Source organism: Oryza sativa, chromosome 2, assembly GCF_034140825.1.
Source record: "Oryza sativa Japonica Group chromosome 2, ASM3414082v1".
NCBI classification, from domain to species: domain Eukaryota; kingdom Viridiplantae; phylum Streptophyta; class Magnoliopsida; order Poales; family Poaceae; genus Oryza; species Oryza sativa.
The window spans coordinates 9,252,338-9,269,474 of NC_089036.1; the positions used below are offsets into that span (position 1 = coordinate 9,252,338).

The 17,137-nt window shown below is 40.7% G+C and overlaps 1 pseudogene; it reads left to right on the top strand.

The window, feature by feature from the left end:
- The first annotated feature begins 13,603 nt into the window (after nucleotides 1-13,603).
- On the top strand, nucleotides 13,604-16,860 carry LOC136355107 (putative disease resistance protein RGA3; annotated as a pseudogene).
- The last annotated feature ends 277 nt before the right edge of the window (nucleotides 16,861-17,137 follow it).

Sequence of the window (17,137 nt, forward strand, 5' to 3'; positions counted from 1 at the left end):
TAGTAGAATCGGAAACATATACTAATCAGGAAAAATCATCAGTGTCGGCACTGATTTGTTGTCAACAGCCTTTAATCTACGATTTTATTAAAAATAATACTACACATATATGCACAATTAAACTTAATATAAACTTATTATAGTGATAAATATATCATGACAAATGACGCTAACATGTAATAGTTAATGCGATAATAATGTTTCAAATAATTTCATATCATATTTTACAGTGTCAAATATCACTTGACAAAAATATACAACGTTAATTTTAATCTACATGTGTAAAAATTAAAAAAACAAAACCTATCATTGTTTTTTAAGTACATCTGTTTAGGTTTATTTAATTTTAGGAGAGATTGAGATTCTCAAATTATTTCGAAGTTTTCAAAAATTTTCTTATTTGAGGTGTGAGAAGCACAAATAATAGATAGATGAGAAAAATTAAATTAAATTTTAGCCAGTGATAATAAAAATATATAATTTAGCTTTGGTTTTTAAGTAGACCTTTTTAGGTTTATTTTGGGTGAGATTGAGATTCTAAAAGTATCTGAAAGTTTTTCAAACCTTTTTTATTGCTATTTGAGGAGTGAGAAGCATACAAGATGGATAGATGTGAAAAAATAAATAAATAAGATTTTAGACAGTTATTTTACTACAATACAACCCGTAATTCATCACGAGAATTATGTATGTTCTTTGCCAAATAGTATTGGAAAAAATGAATAATCCAATAAAATATGCATAAAACTACTTATGTTATATTTTTTTAATTGATAGAAATTCTAATATAGCGGGTATAATTGATGGACGAATGACATATACCACTGAAACTCAGCAGTAAGTGCACTCTAGCGAATTAGATAGTGTAAATAAGTTTGTGAAAATAAGTACATTATTACAATTAGTAAATGAGTCTCATTTAGTTATAAACAATATATGGTTAAAAAAATCTAGCGCTAAAGTATGAATCTTTATCAAAATATAAATAATGATATGGTGTTTTGTAGATTTTCATGGTGGTACGTCTCTTTAGCTATAGCTCTTTTTTTCTAAATAGTGCCGAATGATTAACCCCACTCATTTGAAAAACATAATACTGTTTGTATTGCATTAAACTTTGAGAAGCACTTATTACTAACTTCATATACACATTGTCTATTCTCTACCAAAAATCGACTCGAAACTTTTAAAAAAATTGTTTCAATCACCTCCTTTCTGTCCCTCTTTGTCCTTTAATGTAAGGTGCAGTACTTGCTATGCTATCGTAAATATTGCATGGGCATGCACATTGTTGAGTTAAGGTACTGTCCATGAAAGGTCACCATAGACAATGTAACTAAAGTGATAGACTTATCAATATAATCATTTGTGAGTGTAACAATAGTAAACTAAGTGTTAAAATAGTACTCTACGATGGTTTTTTAGGGGCATGGCTACATCGACGTGGAACCTATATGTTTCAAGGCATTACATATGAAAGCCTTGGTTGGCAGATACATTTGACTTCATCCGTTAGAGAGGTATTCATGTTTATTTTTAAAGATGTTATCGTATTATTCTGTAGATATGTTATATTTATACTATTTATACATAGATGTGAAAATAAGTGATGAATTTTTATAATGTAACAATAATGTATCATTTATTTTAGTGGTACTAATATAGTTTCATTTATTAAAGGTGCACCTAACTCTTAAAACAATGATAGTAAGTAATGATGATAAACAACCAGTTTATATATGACTAGGACAAAGGAATTTTTATTTAAATTCGAGGGACATTCTTATCACATTAGTAGTATATTAAAATCTATCGTCTATTTTATGGTAAATATATTTATTTTTTTACTGTAGGATAATCTAAATTCCCTTACACTATATATAGTGATATAATCCATTTTAGCATTTTTTTAATAAAAAATAAGATGCCCATGCATCTGTGAGAAATTCCTTACCGATTTATATTCTGGAAATGTTTTCCAATTTATATTACGTCGTTATAGTGTTTGAACACAACCTATCATACATGCCCGCGCGAATGTGCGGGCTACCTTCCTAGTTTAAATTAAATTCTCATCCAGTCACATCTCTTCTCTCTCCTTTTATCAGCATATTCTCTTATTTTTATTCTTAGTTCTTGTGTAGAGATGGTTTCTTCATCTTTTTACCTCTCTTCTCGTTAACTTTCTTGCCACATACTCCCTCCGTTTCTAAATATTTGACGCCGTTGAATTTTTTACATATGTTTGACCGTCTGTCTTATTTAAAAAATTTAAGTAATTATTAATTTTTCTCCTATCATTTGATTCATTGTTAAATATACTTATATGTATATATATAATTTCACATATTTCACAAAAGTTTTTGAATAAGACGAACGGTTAAACATATGCTAAAAAGTCAACGGTGTCAAATATTTAGAAATAGAGGGAGTATGATTTTTGCTTATGTGATGTATTTAATGCTATGGAAACTAGATGGCATGGAGGGTTGGGGATGGCCTTAGTTGTCCGCTGCTACTCTCTCCTCCATATCATAAAAAAAATCTTACATGGACCTTATATCGCCCATTATTGTACCCGCTCTTATGGAGAGGAATCACTAGACATGATACTTTTTGACACGCGACTGTTGATCAAATTAGTGCATAACTAAAAAACAATCTTTTCCGTACTTATGAATTGCTGCACGACAACAAAACCAATGTTTTCTATAATTACGAACAAAATTAGTTACTACTATTCCTTTTGCAGGATGATTATGATTTCTCGATTTGTCATGTAATTTTTTAAAAAAAAAACAAATCAGCACAAGATTGTGTCCACTCTATTACTAGCTACCTCCGCAAAAGAAATATATTTCTACGAATTTCAGAAAGATAATTATACCACCTATAATCGTATCCGGTTTTGTCAGAAATACAACATAACTAGCTTCAGAAAAACTAACCGACGATATCCCGTATGGGGGAAGTGGGGACGGGATACATAATGAACGGTCATCGTCCTTATCCGTCTGCATCCTTTTCCGCCCGACTCGATCCCCAATCTCCTTTGTCGCTCTTCTCTTGCACCTACGCCTCGCATCCGCCGCCACTCTTCTCCTTCCTCTCCTCTTCTTCCTTGCCTAGCTAGAAGCTTGAAAATGGCTAGAGCTCCTTTCTCCTGCTACACCTACCCTCCTGTTCCGTCCCCCTCACCATCAACGAGCCAAGGAGAGGGCTGCCAGCACCAGATCTGGAGATATCTAGGGCCTCCCCGTCATTGGATCCGCCTGAGCCATGTCAGTGATGAGGTGATGATCGCACCGGCCCCTGTGGCCTCCACCTCGATGTCATGCCATCGAGGAGGATGCCGATCGATGTGAATCCTCCTCCCACGCAACTGTTAGTGGTGATGGAGAGGAGACAAATGAAGGTGCTAGATTTGGAGTTTCAATTGACAATCGACGTGGTGTTGCAGACATCGTGTTGCTCGTCGACGTTGTGCGCAGGTATGTCGTGCATGTGGCGTATCACCATGGCTTAGCTGGTACCTACAGGTATTAGGCATGGTACGAATGGTATCATGTTGATACCTACAGGTTTCAGGGCTGGTACCTATGGTATCATGGTTGATACCTACGGGTACCAGACCTAGTATTAGTGGTATCATGGTTGATACCTACAAGTTTCAGACATGGTACCTTTGGTATCATGGTTGATACCTACAGGTTTCAAGGCTGATACCTGTGGTATCATGGTTGATACTCACAAGTTTCAGACCTGGTACCTTTGGTAGCATGGTTAATACCTACAGGTTTTAGACTTGGTATAGGTACCAACCAATATCACATAGGTACCAAGTACAAGGTATAACGTGCGTCACTGCCGCTTGGGCAGGTGGTGAGCTGTCGACCACCAGCGTTTTGTCTCGTCTTCTCCCTTCTATTCCTTTCCAAATCTCCATGCCTTTTCTTCTCAATCTGGTGTTGGTACAAGGGTCACCAGGCTGCTACAGCCTGCAGGGACCAACTTTGCCACCTAAGCCACTACTGGTACTGTGGCCTTCTCCTAGCGCCTCGCGCGTGCTCCTCCGCCAGCTAGGGCGTGAGCGCGTAGGGCGGCGCTGAGTGGTGGACTCGTGAGCGGATAAAGTGGTGGCGGAGCTAACGTCATCAATATAAAGTATCTCGTTTAGACGGGATGCCGTACCCTAGCTAGCAGCCCTCTATAGCTTTATATGGAACGAAAATACCATATACCTAGATTTATATGGAAGGGTATATATATATTCGAGTATGAAATTTCTATTGGCTTAAAAAAATAATATGGGAATTCTACGAATAACATGTAAATGCCATTCAATATGTCAGAATCCAATCGATTCGTGTAATATAAGGTCTTATATGCTCCTATCCCACTTGTAGTTTTCAAGTTCTAATTGAACGGTCATACCCGTATAAATACAAAGACTTCCATTGAGACATAGCATCAAATTATAAACCATAGCCATAAGCCAGATCGAACACCAACTAGCCATGAGGAAACCTAAAGCTAGCCGCCGAGGCGCCGACTACAAGTCATCGGATTAGTCCTCATTGAAGACTACTTAGGCTTAGATTAGTTAGCTTGCTTCTAATTTTATAATCGGTGTGAAACATCATCGAACGATACATATAAATTGGATTAGGGCTATTTACCTATCAAGAGGTTTGAACAAGCTAGTATAAACAATATATATTTCCGAAAACTGAACCAGTATATTTCTTGTCTCCGTGTCGACGGGGGATACTAGCACACTGGAAGAATAGGGTATAGGGTATGTTGGTACGAGGATCTACACAATACGACATCAAGCAAACCCGGAGACAAGGATTATACTGATTCAGACCCCTCGTAAGGTAATAGCCATAATCCAATCTATATGAGATTGATATGAAAGAACCACGGATTACAATAGAGAACCAACGATTCCGAGATTACCAGCGAGATCCTTGTCGAGATGGTTTCGACGAGATCTTCTAGCGAGTAGGCTTCACGTCCTCCGGATTGTAGGCTATGGTGGTGGTGTTGGTGCTATGATTCGATGATCTGGACCCCTTAAGGGGTGTGTCTTTTATAACATGAATCACCTTAGTCTCCAAGTAAAACTCGGTGACTATGGACCCCACACGATATAGTATAACCTAACCCTTTTTGAGTAGGACTCTGTTGTTCACTTGCTCGTGAGGATAATTTCCATAATCTCTTGTTAATTTCCTCATCGTATACGGAAATATATCGTACAAACGAAGGTATGTCGTATCCATATATTCCATAAATCGTAGGATAGGAGATATACCTTATCCGTAACCATGATAGGCTAGTAGCATTGTTTTGCCACGCCAGCCACGGTGGCGTGGCAAGAGGCTAGCATGACAGGACAGCACTGCCATGCCAGCTGCGCGTGGCATGCCAAAGTTATTTGGCCAAGCCAGGCGGGCTGGAGTGGCCAAAAGGTTCAGATTCGGACATATTTTTTCGAAAGGTCTATTTATAAAATTAAAAAAAATAAAAAGTCTAAAAAATAAAAAAATTTCGCAGGTAACTGGAGCCTCTTATTTCTTAACAGAAAAACTCTCGAACCTCTATTCTAGTGTGATAGGTATAGCAGTTCTTTCACTAGATGCTACCTTGAGACAATCTCACCAGAATAAGTTGATTGAACAGGTTTCTGGGTACTGCAACAGTGTTTTAGGAAAACAAATTCAGCCACACTCCATATATTCATTGAAATATCTCAATACAAATTCCACCCCCGGGAACTTGGGCCAGCCAGCAGGTTCTAGGTTCCATAGATTACATAGAACCAGTGTTCACCTAGTCGCTAAACGCTAGTCGGACGGTCACCTACTGACTAGCGACTAGGCTGATTAGGCGGCGACTAGATGGATTAGGCGAATTAGGCGTTTTTTATATTTCTTTCACAGAAAAATACTGATTCTTGACATTCGGTACTCAGTAAATATAGGCATTTAGACAAATAGCATTGGGTTTAGTACAAATTCATAGGAATAGCGAACATACATTAGTATATATATATAGCATAGCAGGCTAGGGGAGTAGCAGTACAGCATCAACACCAACAAATCACATACATACAGATCTAAGGAGCTGGAGCTAGGAGAGAGGAAGAAAAATTTATCTGGAACTGGAAGAACAGAAGAGATGAGGTGGTGGAGGGGAGCCTGATCCCCTGATGGCCTGATCTAGGGTTGGCGCAGGCTGCTTGAGTGGTTCCGTGCTTGACTGCTTCAATTGGTGTGTTTGCCACCTTCCATTGACGGTAAGGATGAAGGATGAGAGGGAGAGCAGTAGTAGCAGAGGAGGAGGGGGAAGAACGTGGAGCAGCAGAGGAGGAGATCGGGAAGAACGCAGCGGCACGGTGGAAGATCGATGGGCACGGTGGCGGAGCCGTCGCTCGTGGCGGCGTGAAAAAGGGGAGTAGGTAGGGGTTGCGCTCTCTCTCTAGGCTCTCAAATAAGGTAACCTAAATCCCCTTCTATACCGAGCTGGTCCCGCGCGGCGTTTCTAAATTTAATTGTGCCCAAATTTTGATTTCTATCACCTAGTCGCCGCCTAGACACACTGTCCCATTGTCCAATTGCGCCCAGGCACCGTCCTGTCCAAGCTGTCCAGGCCGCCTAGGACCGACTAGGACCGTCTAGGCGGTAAAACGACTAATTCACTGCCTAGGGTATAAACTGGACAAATTGTCGCCGACTAGCGATTAATCACCGTCTAGACGGGCTAGGCGGCTGTTTAGGCGAACACTGCATAGAACAGAACTTATCACACAGCAGAGATCAAAAACTCAGGTTGTCCCATCAACATAGCAACATGTTTGAGAATTCAAGCATGGTAATTCAGAGCATTGTTCCAGATCCAACGCCCAGCAGCAAAGCAACACTTCGTACATCTTCTTGGTCCTTTATTCTCACAAAAAAATGTTTCCCATTTCATCACCCATATTACCATATAAAATGCCTATAAAATATGTCAGACAGCCAAAAAAAATCGATACTCATGTGAGAAGCTCCACAACAACCACCTCTGATGCAGAACAAACATCGGAGCGGAGGTACTCATGTGAGAAGCTCCCATCCAGCAGGTACCATCGATACTGTCCGGTATGAAATCTGAGCCATCCAATCAGCTCAATCGGATGGTGGAAAATCTGTGGTACCTCCAGGTACAAATTTGCCCATGAGGTGGTACCGGAATATTTGGAGTGGTGGAAGGGTAATTTTGTCTTTTCGCGTAGAAGTGTCCAGGGGAGGGAAATAGGGTCTTCTACCAAATCGGCGGCGAGCAAATATCCCCTTCCCATCCGATCCGATCCGATCCGTGAGAGTAGGCGGCGTCGGCGACTTGCTTCGTCGGCCTGGAGTTGCTCCGCGGGAGGCGGCGGGATCCGTGGGAGGCGGCGGCGACTTGCTTCGTGGGAGATGGCGGCGGCGTCGGCGAGTTGCTTCCGTCGGCGCCTACTTGCTTTGTGGGAGGAGGCGGCGTCGGCTGATCCGTAGCCGCCGGCGGCGGCTGATCCGTTTGAGGCGGCGGCGAGGTGCTCCGTGGGAGGCGAGGCGGCGGCGGGGGAGGCGAGGCGACGGCGGCGGCTGATGTGTAGGAGGCGGCCGGCGGCGAAGTGCTCCGTGGGAGGCGGAGGCGGCGGCGGCAGCGGGTTGTTCGTGGCAGCGAGGTTGTGGCGGGCGCAGTGGTGCCTGGCGCGGCGAAGCCCTGGTGCTGCGGTGCTGCTGGTGGCGGGCGCGGCGGTGGCCTGGTGGCGGCCGCGTTCACGAGGTGGCGGCGGCGGCTGGTGCGTGGGCAGCCTTGGCTGCGAGGTCGTGGCGTGCGCGATGGTGCCGGCCGCGGTGACGAGGTGGTCGTCGCAACCGGTGTTGTGGCGGCAGCGGGTTTGGGCTTTGCGCGGCTGCAGTGGCGAGGTGGTCGTGTAGTCTTCTTAGCCGGCGACGAGGCAGTGTATGCATCGATTTTTTTTCATCCAATCTAAATCATTAGCTTCTGTTGGTTGCAGCGGTAGATACTTTCATTTTCTGGGCTGCATATGCTCTTCTTCTTCATTGCTTATAGGATTTGTATTGTACGATTTATTGGATGTTTTAATGAGCTCAGTCGTTGCTTGTTCTATGTGAATTTTCAAATGTTCAATAACCTCCCCTATCAATGAGTGACTGCAAAATGATAATAGGATAGAAGAAAGAAATTGTTGATAGCATAACGAGTGGTACACTGATGAGTTGCTTGTTTTAACAAATTGTTTTCCCAGCATACTTCTATGGTTTATTCAGGGAACAGAAACTAACCTATCAGGCTATCACAGGTGGTAGCCAGCCTAATAAATTCTTCTCTGAATCTAGTTTTTCAAATCCAAAAGATATAACACAAGACATGTAGAATCTGGAGGTCGACATATCATTTCTGACAATGAAAATAAAAGATGAAACCACCTTATCCACATCCTATACACACACTTTAGATAGAAATTCTGTCATGGGTATTTCATCGAACACCTTTTATGCGAAATAAATACCTAATGCTTATCAGAGACATCCTCTGTTACCTCTGTAAATTGCAACATCACATAATCACGCACAGAAGATTCAAATTTTGTGAAAATCTTACTGACTTTTGCTAGATAAGAAATGCCATCGAATTCCCTTAACTTGGATAAACAGGAGAATAGCATATGCATAAAAATTCTGTGATGTTCTCTAAACAGGAGAAACATTGCAAGTAGTTACAATGATGTCTATCTGAATCTTAGCCTAGAGCTAGTTGCCTTCATTTGCCTCGGTCACTAGGCGTTTAATATCTTGCTGCACTTCAATCACTTCGTTCATAGTAGAATTAATGAGGTTGGCTGCAACCTTATGTTTGAAAGTGGTGGTTGTATCCTGAAAAGCAAGTTATGAAAAAAATATCAAGTAATGTCATTTTATTTACAAAGAGTACTGATTGCAATTTAAAATTACCATTTCATTGAACTCAGGGGAGAGTTCTTTTCCATTCCAATGCTGTATGAATTTCAATGTGTGCAAGCCACATGACCAGCTGTTGCAAGCATGTCCTTTGTTAGTGGTAATTCGTTATAGATAATTTGCGACAAAAATTAACTGTTTGTTTGACCTGTCACTTTGCTGAGGGACTTTCATTGGGCAGAATGGCCAATTGGTAATCTTGGTGTTCTTCCATTTGTTTTCAACTTCATCTTCTAGCCTTGCATACTGGATAAACTTTTCAATTCCTTTTATCTGAGTTATCAAATAGAGTATTACATATCTAATGTAACAAGTTAGTAAGGAATAGTGATGAATCTAAAGGCACAATGTAGCATACTGTATTATTGAGGTCTTTATCTTTGTCGTAGTAGCTCTTGTCCATGCGCATCGAGTCTAGTATTTGAATTTTTTCTTTAGCACCATTGAGAACAGCCACGTACCAATGAGTTGAGTTTCTATTGAGTGGTAGGAAAATCTACATAGAAAATGAAATGTAAGTCATGCAGTTATTATTATGAAGGATATTTGAGGACATAATATACCATATCATGTTGCAAATATTTTGCTGTAACTTTTGCTCTCTTGTCTTGATATTGCTTGTTGCGGGTTCCAATTTGTTCACCATTTGTTTTCCAGGCCTGGCAATGTGCTGTACTTTCTAGAAATGCAGTACCATTCTCTCTTGGACTTTCACATTGCATGTCTTTAATCAACATAATGTATGCATCTATGACCTGTGAAAGAATAAAGAACAAAATTTAGATACTGATAATATTATGTTGTATGGAAATGGCTGACCGGCTTTCAGACATGGAATTTTCATTCAAGAAGAAGTTGTCCAAGCAGAAAAAAGAGACTGATGACATTAGAAATTGGTTCGTAGGAACAGTAGTTGTAGCTGTGTTCCTTCTCATGAAGTTATTTGATAATATGTACTATGCTTGCCGTTGTTGATTTTCTACATGTCAGTTAGCTATGTTAAGGTAACAGACTTTTTAGTTTGTCATCTCATTTGTAATAAACGAATATCAGGCCCTTGATTGCCCTCTAAATTGATTAGCTGTGCATTGTTCATTTTGGTTGATAAGTATTGGATGGATGGTTGCTGCAAAACTGGAAAACTGGAATGAGATACTGTGTAATAAACGAATATCAGGCCCTTTATTGCCGTCCAAAATTTTCAGATGTGCATTGTTCATTTTGGTTGATGAGTAATGGAAGGATGGTTGTTGCAAAACTGGAATGAGATACTGAAAGAAGTGTACTACAAAACTGTAAAACTTAGGTGTACTGAATCATTTTGTACATTTTTAAGGTGTACTTAGCCTTGTTGTGCTACTGAAATGACATGTATTACTGGAATAAGTATTACTGGAAAACTGGAATGAGTGCTCTCTTTTGATCACTCCACAGAATGGCATGTATTTCACAGGAGTTCGAGTAAAAACAGCACAATGGTGCTAGTAGACAAACAATAAACAATGTATGCTCTGTTCACAGCTGACAGTAATTAAGACAAAAGCTCCATTCAATGATATACATGCTTTGTTCTCCAGCAAAAGCTTGTGCTTTTCACACAAATTCATTACAAGAACCATGACAGATTGAATTGTTCATTAAAAAAAACTAGACCACACAATATAATCCTCTGTCCAACAATACAACTTCCCAAACAAGGCAGATTCAACTTCCACCAGTGCAAAGAAACACTTCAAACTCCAGATTCAACTTCCACCAGTGCAAAGAAACACTTCATACTTCTCATACATCTTCTTCTACTTTGCTGAAAATAAAATCACAGATCAAATTAGTAATATATAGAGAGAGTTTACATAAATTGACATATTCAAAATAATCATATTATATTTCACCTTAGGAAAATTGGACAGGTTCGAACAGTGTGCCCATGGCCACGACAATAACCACAACGCCTAACACGCTTCTCCATGAATCCTCGTAGTCTTTTTTGTTGGAGCTCCTTTAGGCACAATTTCCATAGGATCATGGACCTTATCATGACTCTCAATGTCTGTACGTGAACTTTGAGCTAGCACATGACCACATAAAGTCAAATCTGAGTTGTTTGTCTCACATTCATCAGTTTCTAAGTCTAATTTTTCTAGCATCTCCATCACCATTAAAGTAGTTTCCTTAGACACCGAACACTTGAAAAACACTTCTGTGCCCATGCTACGCAGCCTGCGATATCTCTCCATCTGGTCTGACCATGTATATACTTCGCCATACCTATCAGAAGGAAACATGTGTTTCGCTTTAATTGTCCACCTACGCACTATGCATGCTTCAGGAATGGCATCGAGCTTCAAATGATGCATAATTGCAACCATATGCTCACATGGGAGGCATTCACGATCCATTTTTCTGCATGTGCAATTTATGCTCTTCATTGTTGATTCCATATATGTACAATTCAAGATTTGTAGCATCTCAGAATCACCTTTCATGGAAATAACATACTTAACCAAGTTGTCCTCTTCTACACAATCTATCACCTCCCAATCCATCGACTTAGCAATAACCAACTTCAACTTCTTAAAAACTGCAGGTGCAAATATACGGGCAGCATCTTTCTCAGTAAGACTAGCATCATTAGAAGTGAAAGGGATTGATTGTGAAGCTTTACAATCTAGATCAGCCTCCCTATACCTCATACGTGATAAGCAATGCTCATAATACTCTACCAAAAGGACAAGGCTCATTTTACGATCCAAATACCTATGAAGTTTAGAATTCAGACTTTCACTACGTTGGTTGCTTTTCATCCCAAGAAAAAACAAACCTTTAGTGTACGCAGTAGCCCATTTCTTCCTCAAATTGTACATCCTCGCAAGCCATTGGTTGTCTTCACAACCTTTATGCTTCACCTTAAACTCGACCCACTTTCTCTCAAACTCTTCATGATCATATGGTGCGTGGACAAGTGCTCGAAAATCTGAAAGCATATCAGGACGAAGATGTCTTGCCATGTTCTGCTCAATGTGCCAAGTGCACAACCGATGCTCAGAATCCGGCATCACAGCTGCTATTGCTCTATGCATGGCATTGTCCCCATCTGTGATCAATCCTCTAGGATGCTTCTGATACATGCAATCTAGAAACTGCTTAAGAATCCATTCATAAGTTGCAACCTTCTCATCAGCTACGATAGCACATCCAAAAATAACAGTGGAACCATGGTGGTTCACACCAACGAATAGGATAAAAGGTAAGTTATACCTATTCACCCGGTATGTGCTATCAAAAACTACAACATCCCCAAATGCATCATAATCGATACGGGATTGAGGGTCTGACCAAAATAACCGTTTCAAACGACCAGCTTCATCCGTCTCATACTCAAAAAAGAACTCCATGTCATGTTTTTGCCTCCATTGAAAATACTTTATAACACGCTCTGCATCACCACCTAAAATATGTTTCTTCCTTAGCCTAGTAAAATAATTGTACAGGTCCCTACTAACAAAACCTGTAGCATCAAAACCACTATGATGCCTCTCCATGACATCCATAACTTGATGCTGACGCAAACCCACTTCTTTCAATTCCAAAATATTAGCCTTTTGAGCATTGCTAATTGTGCGATGTGACCGTAAGAAAGCTACTTCATCTGATTTAGCCAACGGATGATTATGCTTTGCTACATACTTCACAACAAACCAATCACCTTTCTTCTTGTCAAGTTTAATCTCAAAAAGTGCATTGCAACCACATCTAGTAAGAGCTTTTGGTTCTCTACTTCTGTTAGCCGCTTCCATATACACTTCTTTCCTATGTCCTTCTCTAGAGCATTGGTACTGCCTATGGGTTACCGCAGCAGTAATAGGATCACGTCTAATGTAATTCTTCCTTACACTAAACCCTTTTTCTTTGGCATACCTGTTATAGAAGAGGAAACCTTCTTTCTCTGTCTTAAATCTCATGGCAGTCATTGTTCTGTACTCCTCTTGTTCTTCTAAGCTTATAAAATTGTCTCCCATTTCATCACCCATACAAGTTCTGTAAAAAGAAAACACATAATACTCAGAAATCATCTAAAATCAACAAACAAACTGCTACCTATCTCTTGGTTCCAACCAAAAAAAAATTATACCACAAGAAAATCACATACCTGAGAGGAAACCCTAAACCGGTAGGGGGCATATGCTGCTTGAGCTGTCCAGGGGGATAGGGGCAAAAAATACCCACGGCACCGTCGCTCCTTGCGCAGATGGATGGGCACTGGATGAGATAAGAAATCGGCAGCGGTGGGGGCGTGAATGAAGCCGCTGGTGAAGGAGCGCTGGTTCCCCCGCCGCGGGCGGCAAATGCGGGGCGAGCAAGCGAGCGCACAGGCGGGGGCGTGGATGCGGGGCGGGCAGATTTGGGGCGAGCCTGCGCGCGGCTCAGGCGGGCTTCGCACGGGCGGGGCTGCGCTCGCCGAGGGGAGGAAAGAAAAGAGATTAGGTGAGAAAGCGGCGCCGCACGGAGGGAGGAAACGAGAAAGAGCGAAGAGGAGAAGAGGGGGCGCGACTACTTTCTCTGTTTTCCAATCGTACCCTTCTAACATGGACGGATGGATTTATCTCTGTACCTCCCAGTACCAGTACCTACCGGTACAAGTTGCTGGATGGGAGCAACGCTCAAGCAGTCGAATACATGAATCATCCAACTTGGACCAGCTCCAAAAATGTATTGCACAAAGACTGAAATCCAAAAGATTTTTACTCGTCTTGGATGATATTTGGAAATGCAGCAGTGAAGATGAGTGGAAATGCCTACTATCACCATTCACAAAGGGGGAGGCCAGAGGCAGCGTGGTTCTTGTCACAACCCGGTTTCCATATATAGCACAAATGGTGAAGACAACTAATCTGATAGAACTGCAAGGTCTAGAACACAATGAGTTCTTCGCATTCTTTGAAGCATGTATATTTGCTGATTGCAAACCTGAGATTTATGTTGACGACTTAATTGATATTGCAAAAGAAATTTCTATGAAATTGAAGGGTTTCCCACTAGCAGCGAAAACAGTTGGCCGGCTATTGAAAAAGAACCTTTCCCAGGAATGTTGGATAGAAGTTCTTGAAAGGAATGAGTAGAAAAATATGCAAAATGGCGATGGGATGATGCCTGCACTAAAAATTAGCTATGATTACCTTCCTTTCTATCTAAAAAAGTGTTTTTCATACTGTTCCCTTTACCCTGAGAACTACCAGTTTAATAATTTAGAAATTACTTTTTTCTGGGAAGCAATAGGCATCATAAATTCTAGTGATCATAATAAAGCTGAGGATATAGGATTAAGTTATCTGGACGAACTAGTAGGTAATGGCTTTTTAGTGAAGGTTAGTGATGATAAGAGGCAATATTATATCATGCACGATTTATTACATGAGTTAGCACAAAATGTTTCCTCACATGAGTGTGTCAGTATACGGTCATATAGCTTTAGGTCAAATAATGTCCCACAATCTGTTCGCCATATATCCATCACCTTACAAGATAAATATGACAATGATTTTGAGGGTGAAATGGAAAAATTCAAGAGAAAAATAGATATAGGAAATATACGGACTTTGATGTATTTTGGAGAATACAATAAAGATATGACTATATTTTTCAAAAATATATTCAAAGAAACAAAGTGCATTCGTGTTCTATATATGTTTGCAAACTCCCTTGAATCATTCCCATACAACTTCTCAAAATTACTCCACCTTCGCTACTTAAAACTTGAATTACCATATGACTCGGAATTTTCTTTACCAAGTGCAATGTGCAGATTTTATCACTTAAAATTCTTGGACCTAGGGTATAGTAAGTGTATTTTGCCACAAGACATTTCTTGCCTAGTCAATTTGCGCCATTTAATTTCTAAAATGGAGCTATGTTCCAATATTCCTGGGATTGGAAAGATGAAGTATTTACAGTGGCTGGAAGAGTACCATGTTAAGAAAGAGGACATTGGATTTGAACTGAGTGAGTTGGGGAATTTGACAGAGCTTGGAGGAGAGCTAAAGATATTTAACCTTGAAAATGTGGCAACAAGAGAAGAAGCAAATGATGCTAAATTGATATCGAAAAGGAATCTGAAAGCATTGACACTAGTTTGGAGTGCAAAGCAACTCTCCATAGGATCTGGCGTTCTTGATGGTCTGCAACCACATCCTAATCTTAGAGCACTTGACATACGAAACCATGGTGGTTCCACTGGACCTACTTGGTTGTGTGGTGATGTTTGTGTCAAAGGCTTGAAATCTCTCCATCTAGAAGGCTTATCTTGGGGAACTTTCCCACCTTTCGGGCAACTAATGCATCTGGAGGAACTTACTTTGATCAATATTGCTGGCATACGTAAGTTTGGACCTGATTTTGGTGGTGTTACCCAAAAGAGTTTTTTACACTTGAAGAAAATTAAATTTGTTGGCATGCCAGAACTTGTGGAGTGGGTTGGGGGAGCTCATTGGCATTTGTTTTCAAAGCTTGCAAGCATCAGATGTGAAGATTGTCCCAATTTCTCGGTGCTACTGTTGCCATTCTCTAAGTGCTCTGTCATTTGCACACAAGACATAAACACAGTATGGTTCCCAAACCTGTGTTCTCTTGAGATTCGAAATTGCTCCAAGTTGTCATTGCCACCCATGCCTCACAATACCATGCTAACACGTGTTACTGTGAAAGAAGATAATCAAGCAAAGCTGCATTTTGAAGAAGAGACACTGAGAATAGATGGTTATGGGGGTGCTTTGGCTTTCCATAACCTGGACAAAGTAAAAGATATGACAATTGAAAACATGTTCCACATTTCATTGACTGATCTCCAAAAGCTGAATTCATTAACAAGCCTTGATGTCACAGGATGCAAAAGCATGTTATCCAGTGAAGTAGACAATGGTTTTATCTTTTGTTCAGTTCAGCAACTCAATCTCAGAGATTGTCATCTTACCGAAAAATCATTGGGTAAGTTATTAAATTGTTTCCCAGCTCTTACCCATTTCTTCTTGAGCATGTTTCCTGAATCTGAAGAGGAAGAGGAAGTAGTACTGCGATTCCTATCGCCCAGCTCATTGCACGTTGCCTCAATCTCAAATCACAGGAATCTGGTTCTTCCAGTGGAGGATGTGGATGGAGGCTGTCTCCAACATCTCTCCTCACTCGAAACACTCGAGATCGATGGATGTGGCAACATGTTTTCTCAGTGGTCCATGGTAGAGGCAGGAGCTCAGACCAGGAAGCCCTTCCCTACTTCCCTCAAGGAACTCAGTATTGTGGGAGAGTCAAGCATGCAATCGATGGCTCCACTCTCAAACCTCACATCCCTCACCAGTTTAACACTAAAGCACTGTGTTAACTTAACCGTGGATGGGTTCAATCCTTTCATCACATACAGCCAATACTCTTATAAATAGAGAATTTTTACGGCAATAATAATCATCGCTGCTCCATAGCAACGGATATGTTCTCAGAGGTGGCAAGGACCAAAGTTATGCCTGCAGGTGGCTCCTTCCAACAGCTGGTACGACTTGATGTGGACAGTATCTCAGCAGTGTTTGTTGAAACCATTTGTAGCCTCCTCGCTGCGACCCTCATCGAGTTGAGATTCACGTCTGACTTGATTACAGAAAGCTTCACAGAAAAGCAGGAGCAGGTACTTCAGCTCCTTGCCTCCCTCCAATACCTAGAATTCTATGGGTGTTCTCGCCTAAAGTCCCTCCCTAAAGGGTTGCATCGCTTTTCTTCTCTCTATGGACTAGACATCTCTCGATGTCCTCAAAAAGAATGTTGCCAAAGGAGGGCTTCCCCGCTTCACTGCAAGATCTAAGTATGGAGGCATGCAGCATCAATCTAATGGATCAAGTCAAAAAATTAGAAGCATCAAACCCACATTTAAAAGTACATGATACATCAGTGACTTATATCGTGAGGTTAGTTCATCGAAAACCAACTTATTACCCTCAATTTTTGTGATTTTTTCTGCACTAGGCAGTAGGTACTAGCTAGCAACCACTGTGGCTTTCAGCCCCTATAGTCCATAGAGTTCCTTTATCTGTTATCTAACCAATGTTACATTAGTTGTACAATTATGGTAGTTTACTACT